This window comes from Musca vetustissima, unplaced genomic scaffold, assembly GCF_032173495.1.
Source record: "Musca vetustissima isolate MV318-11 ecotype Yass unplaced genomic scaffold, APGP_CSIRO_Mvet_v1 utg33732, whole genome shotgun sequence".
Taxonomy (NCBI): domain Eukaryota; kingdom Metazoa; phylum Arthropoda; class Insecta; order Diptera; family Muscidae; genus Musca; species Musca vetustissima.
Window position 1 is genome coordinate 53,253 of NW_026884115.1, and position 6,300 is coordinate 59,552.

The 6,300-nt window shown below is 35.8% G+C and overlaps 1 long non-coding RNA gene across 1 annotated transcript; it reads left to right on the forward strand.

The window, feature by feature from the left end:
* Positions 1-5,160: 5,160 nt before the first annotated feature.
* Positions 5,161-5,550, forward strand: LOC133331125 (uncharacterized). Its single transcript, XR_009754367.1, has 2 exons — positions 5,161-5,313; positions 5,349-5,550. It is a non-coding gene; the product is annotated as an uncharacterized LOC133331125 (long non-coding RNA).
* Positions 5,551-6,300: the final 750 nt, after the last annotated feature.

Below are 6,300 nucleotides of genomic sequence, written 5' to 3' on the forward strand. Positions count from 1 at the left end.
ATTAACCGATTTGGGCCATAATTGCGGCCTCTGGAGCGACCAGAAAAACCGACAAAAATTTAGTATTTGGTCCATTTCATCCCCTAAATATTAACCGATCTTTTCCAAAAACAATAGGGGTCTTCATTGGCCAGAACCCATCCTACATGCAAAATTTCGTGGAGATTGGTCCATAACTGTGGCCTGTATCGTGTTTACAAATTATAATGGACAGACGGACGGACGGACGGACGGACGGACACACATGTCTAGATCGACTCAGCTAGTCGAGATATGACGATCGGTATACTTAAAGGTGGGTCTAGGACCCATATTTCGCGGCGTTACAAACATTTGGGGCTGCACAAAGCTATAATACCCTGACAACATAGTTGTGTAGGGTATAAAAACGTGGTTTATACGAGGAAATACCTTATATACGGGATATATCAAAACATTGACCTCTATATAAATATTTTGACAATATCCTTTACCCAATGAAACGTCGGCATGCCTAAAACCTCAAATAAGACTTTTAGGCTAGATCCATCCAAAGAGTAAAAAATGTGCGGAACTTTCAATGGGGGCTATGTCAAAACATGGACCCACATTATTACAACATTTTCGGTTTTAAAATTCACCTAGGACCATCATATACCTATAAAAACGAAAATTCTACACGGTGTATATATCAAAATATGTCAAATTGCACTCTCCTGACCGATTAGATGTCAACAGCTCCTCTGCTGCATTGGTATTGGTACTGGTATTGATACAATTGATACAATAGGTATCAACCATTCCTCTTTTGTATGCTGTCAACTTCTCGGGTCTTTATCCTCCAGGCATAAAAATATACGCCATAGTAGAGTAACTTCGGGTAATGTGGACCATGCGTCTAATGTGGACCACCCCCCATATCTTAGAGAATGCTTGAAATATGACAATGCCGCCTTGATTAATGTTTTCCTAATAAGTGAAAACAAACATCAAACTTGGTTTTTAATAAATTATAGCAATTTTGAAAATGTAGTGCTAAAAAATTTAGCTCTGATTGTAAAAGTGTGATTTTGAAAGTTTTTACCACAATAGTCGATCGTTTTTGCAAAATAGTCGAACACTTTGTTTTTCTCGAATATAAAGAAGTTATGTGGTTTTCTAGTTTTCTTTAACAAAAATATACGTTTACGCTGTAATTACAATCGGTGATTTTTAATTTTTATTCATTTTTGACGCCGATAATTATTTTTAAATAAAAATATTCAATGTCGGGTAATGTGGACCACTATAAAAATTGGGACCTTTACATGAGGACGAGTTCGAAACATGGGCGCGTTTAATATGCGAGGAGGTATTCTATCCTCTGAAAACTCGATATGCGAAGTTTCAGGTGCTTCGGTTGGATAACGAAGCAAGGACCTTCAAAATACCGCAAATGGGGCGGTACCCTCAAATGGGGGTTATTCCAAAACATGAACCCATATATATTTGCATTCATTGCTACCCAAGAGTGCAATAAATTGAAATTTATCACAACCAATCCACATCCTACCTTTAACTTACTGATCCTCATTACCCACACATACTGGTCCACATTACCCGCCAAGTAATTTTTTTACGCAGTTTAGAGTTTTTTGAAATATAATGCAATAACATTTTTATAGACAAATAAATATATTGTTTGACCTGGAATATATTTAGACAACAAATCTACTAAGTTGTGAAAACAATTTATTTTTATTTTTTACCGTTGTTACGCCCACAATATCAAAAAAAGAAAATGGTGGTCCACATTACCCGAAGTTACTCTATGCAAATTAAGCCATTTTTTCACAAAAGTCTGGGCCCATTTTACCCAGTAAATATATACCAATCTTCACCAAAACAGTCATGTTTATTCTTTGTCAAGATCCCCTTCCCCATGTAAAATTTCGTCATGTTCGGATCATAATTGTGGCGTCTGGACCAAATTAACGGATAATTACCAAAAATAATACGGGTCTTTTTTGGAACGAAATGGTCGTATACGTCATGATTGGTCGATAACTGTGTCCTGTAGCGTATTTACAAACACATTTCTTGACCGGCTTAGCTAGTCGAGATATGATATGATCGGTATACTTAAAGGGGGTCTAAAGGCCTTACAAAGCTATAATACTCTTACAACATAGTTGTGTAGGGTATAAACGGTCGCGCAGCAATATAGTCGGACGTGGCCGACTCTATGATACCCTACACAACTACCACTGATATCTAATTTTTGGCGGATCTATTCTCCGAACCTAGGCAATATTTCGCGATATTTGCCCCTTCTTTACCGATTAGAAGTCAACAGCTTCTCTTTTTTACCCTTACATAATATCCGTATTTGGTATTCATTTGCGTCGCAATTGTGGCCTCTAGAGCGTCTAAAACAGACAGAAATAAAGGTTTTATATTATCATTGCAGAATTTGTTATGGGTCGTTCTTAATCCTAGCCTAAACATCATGTAAAAAGTTATTAGCGCGAATTTTCCGCCCTCCAGTGTGGCAATGGTAATGCTAAACTGTATTAAAATGAGTAGATCCCTATAAATATTTACATATAACTCCCAAATCCGAGAACACAAATCGATACAATTTATATAAATGTTAAAGTAAACTATTGCTATTCGATATACCACCAACATTCCCGCCATATGTACTTCTGGAGTAAATATGTACACCGAAGAAAGCAAATTTTGATATGAGCTGCCACATACCGACTAGTATGTAAAGGGACATACAAATTTCGTGGTTAGATTCCTCTATCCGTGTAAAATTTTTAGACTGAAACCTAGAAAAACAAACAAAAAAGGGTCCGCTTCATTTCCTGAATATCAAGAGGTCAATACCAATACATGCAAAATATAGATTAGTCATTATAGGGGTACCGCTGTTTCTATATGAAGCTCTTACTGTGCATCACTAGTTTCGATCCATAGGTATCGAATATCAAAATAAATAACTGTTGCAAAGTTTGAAATCTCTAGCCAATTACCAGGTTAAGTGTATGGGGCCGAATGGGTCCCATCAAATGCCGAAGCTACCCCCGGTAGGGGCACATTCGGCGAATTTGACTTATTTTACAAAACTCTAAAAATGTTTAAGTAATACTAATTTATTATTTGCTCTAAAAAAGTGCCGAATGTGCCTGTCATCATTCTAGGTTACATCGGAAATTTCACAAATATTGGGTAATTGTTTTGCACGATTTACATTAAATCGCATGAAATGGATGCTGTATCGAAATCTTACAAACATTGGGGCAAACTTATCGGATCTCCGACAACTTCCATCAATATTTGCAAAAAACAATACTTGTATTTTTGTGAGCTAATTTTACTTCGTATCTGCATATTCTACTTAATGAAGTGACTTATTCCTTAAGATACTACTTAAGAGTATTAATAAAAATTTAATATATATATTTTTATGAGACGAATTGTTAATACTGTTAGCAAGTTAATGTAAAAAATATTGGTATATATTCCAACTTCAAAATTATTAAGATTCTTAACCTATAATATATAATATTAAATAAGTCAGTTTCTTACTCAAATGTCTGCATTTACATCTTTAAAAAATAAGATAAGTGGCAAAATAAATGTATTTCAATAATACATATATATTACCCTAATACTCTCCTTAAACACTGTTCTTTCACCAATATTTAACATTATAAATGTTAAAAGTGTAATATATCTAACAGAAAATGTATTACGAAGCTTTCGCCATGCTAAACAGAAAGCTTCACAGATTCATGTTAACCGATTCCAATAACAGTGGCGTATTCTGTACACAAAAGAATTCGTTTGTAGTATAGCATTTAGAACCTGCTTTTGTGTGTCTGTGTGTGTTTTGCAAACATAATCATAACAAGAGAAATGCACTTAAGGTAAGTAAATTATCAGGACATAAATTAAAGCGAAACATAAAGTTAATTAGCCGAAATGTCTGTGAACTCATTAGCAAAGTATTCTACGAATACTATAAAAAAAGCAACATGGGCAATGTGTGGGTGTTGGCTCTTTAACCGGATGTTAAAGATTGCTGACTGCAATTAGTTACTTGAGAAAAATTACGCTTAGACTTGTTTATGTTTAGACAACAATTAGACTTGTTTATGTTTGTGAAAGATGAAAAAGAAAATAGTTCTTCTAGTGCAGAATTTAAAGAGTATTTTTTGGATGTATTTTGTAAAAAATGTTCCAATCGATATCATTTGGAAAATGAATATTAATAGTTTTCTACACTTATATAACCTTTTTTATGACTTATATTTCCCATCTCACTTCCGTGAACAAACATATTCAGACTATATTTATTTAAACACATGTTTTTCCCTTGGAATGCTCAATTCCCCTCAATTTATACAAAATATGCTGAAAAATATATATATTTAAAATATATTTATCTATTGCACGTCTTAATTGCCACTCAGTAATAAATTTGTATTAAGGGGACCTCCCCCATTCTCGATTTGAAATTTTCAAGATTTTCATTGGGCTGGTAAATGAATATAATTGAAGATTTAAAAGAGAAGAAAAATGATTGGCACAATTTGGTTGCTGTTATTTTGTTGTTGTTTTTAGTGACAAAAGAAAATTTCTTATTTTTGATGACGAGCATGATAACTCCAGACTGGAACATCGGAATCCGGAACTTCCAAGGCTGTTAGAAAGAGTAGATGTATGAATTAGGATTATTGACTTCGCTCAAAAATTAACAAAATGGCGGGCCTTTGACATTTTTTGGAAATTTGCCTATTTTTGACCAAAGATAAAGAAGTTCTTCACCGATTGGCCTTATCCTAGTTCATCGTGCCGCCATTCGCAAAAAACACGGCTTCGAGACAAATGCTATTAAAGTTTGAGAATCACTCTGTCGACACTTGATGCAATAAATCGGCTATATCTTCAAGAGTTCTTGAGATTTTCTTGAATTAGTGTAGATTCAAATGAAACCTAAAAACTAAATTAAATGTTTTGACACCGAGAATTGGGAGATTCCTTTAAGTCGAATAAGAAGAATATCGGAAATTCGCCAAAAAAAAACGACAACAAAATTAAGGCATTACGATTATAAATTTGGATATTTTTAGCCAACCTATGTCAAACTCGAAGTGGGAATCAGTTGGTATACTTCTTCGGGTGAAACCACAAGTGGCTATCGTTAGAGCACTCCTGCATTTAAATGTGAAAAAATCTTTTGTGTCTCATACCATCGCTCGTTACCGTGATACTGGTTGCGTAGCCCGACGTCAAGGAAATGGACGGAAGAAAACAGCAACGTCAGCAGAAATGGTTCGAAAAGTAAAGAAGCTACTTGATCGAAACCCGCGTCGGAGTTGTCGAAAAAATGGCTCGTGAGCTGAAAATATCGCAATATTCCATTCGGCAAATAAGCTCAGGGAAAAGCCATTGAAATTCCAAAATTCCAAAAACTTACACCGCAACAGAAAGAAAATAGACTCAAAAGAGCTAAAGAGTTGCTTCGCTTGGACGAAAGTGGTGAACTGCCGAATTTGGTTTTCTCCGATGAGAAAACAATTCGTTGTCCAACAGATTGTAAACAAACAAAAGAATGGTGTTTACTTGCCGAAGTGATCAACTGAAAATGAGCATCTTCGGTTGGCCACCAGAACTCAAGCGTCGGCCGATGGTCGCTCTCCGCTCGTGTTAATCGACCGTGGCATCAGTATAAATGCCGAATATTATCGCGAAAATATTCTGGAGTGTGTATCAAAGCCTTGGGCACGCAAACATTTTGGCCGCAGACCTTGGACATTTCAAAAGGACTCAGCATCACCGCACTCAGCACGCGCCACCCAAGAATGATTACAAAATTCCTCGCTTCATTTCCAGCACACAATGGCCACCACAATACTAATTCTTTGAACTATTGTGTCTGGAGTATTTTGGAACGCAAGGTTGGCACTAAAAAATACCAGAGTGTTGATCACCACAAGCAATCGCTTCGCCGGGAATGGGCCAAAATACCGCAGAGCAACATTCGGGCAGCGTGTGATGGTTTCATTTGGCGTTTGAAGGCCATAATTCGTGTCGAAGGTGACTAATTCGATCAAATCTAAACTTATTCTAAAATTTGATGCTATTTCCGACATTTTTTGCCTTTATGATGACGTTTGACTTTGTTTCAGTTTTTTTTTTTTCATCTCACCCTGTATACTCACAAATATATGAAAATTTGACCTTCACCTGTCATTTGTAAACTGTTACCCACATTGATGTAACATTTTACTGACAAACATTTGCATACCCTGCACCACCCTGGGTGTG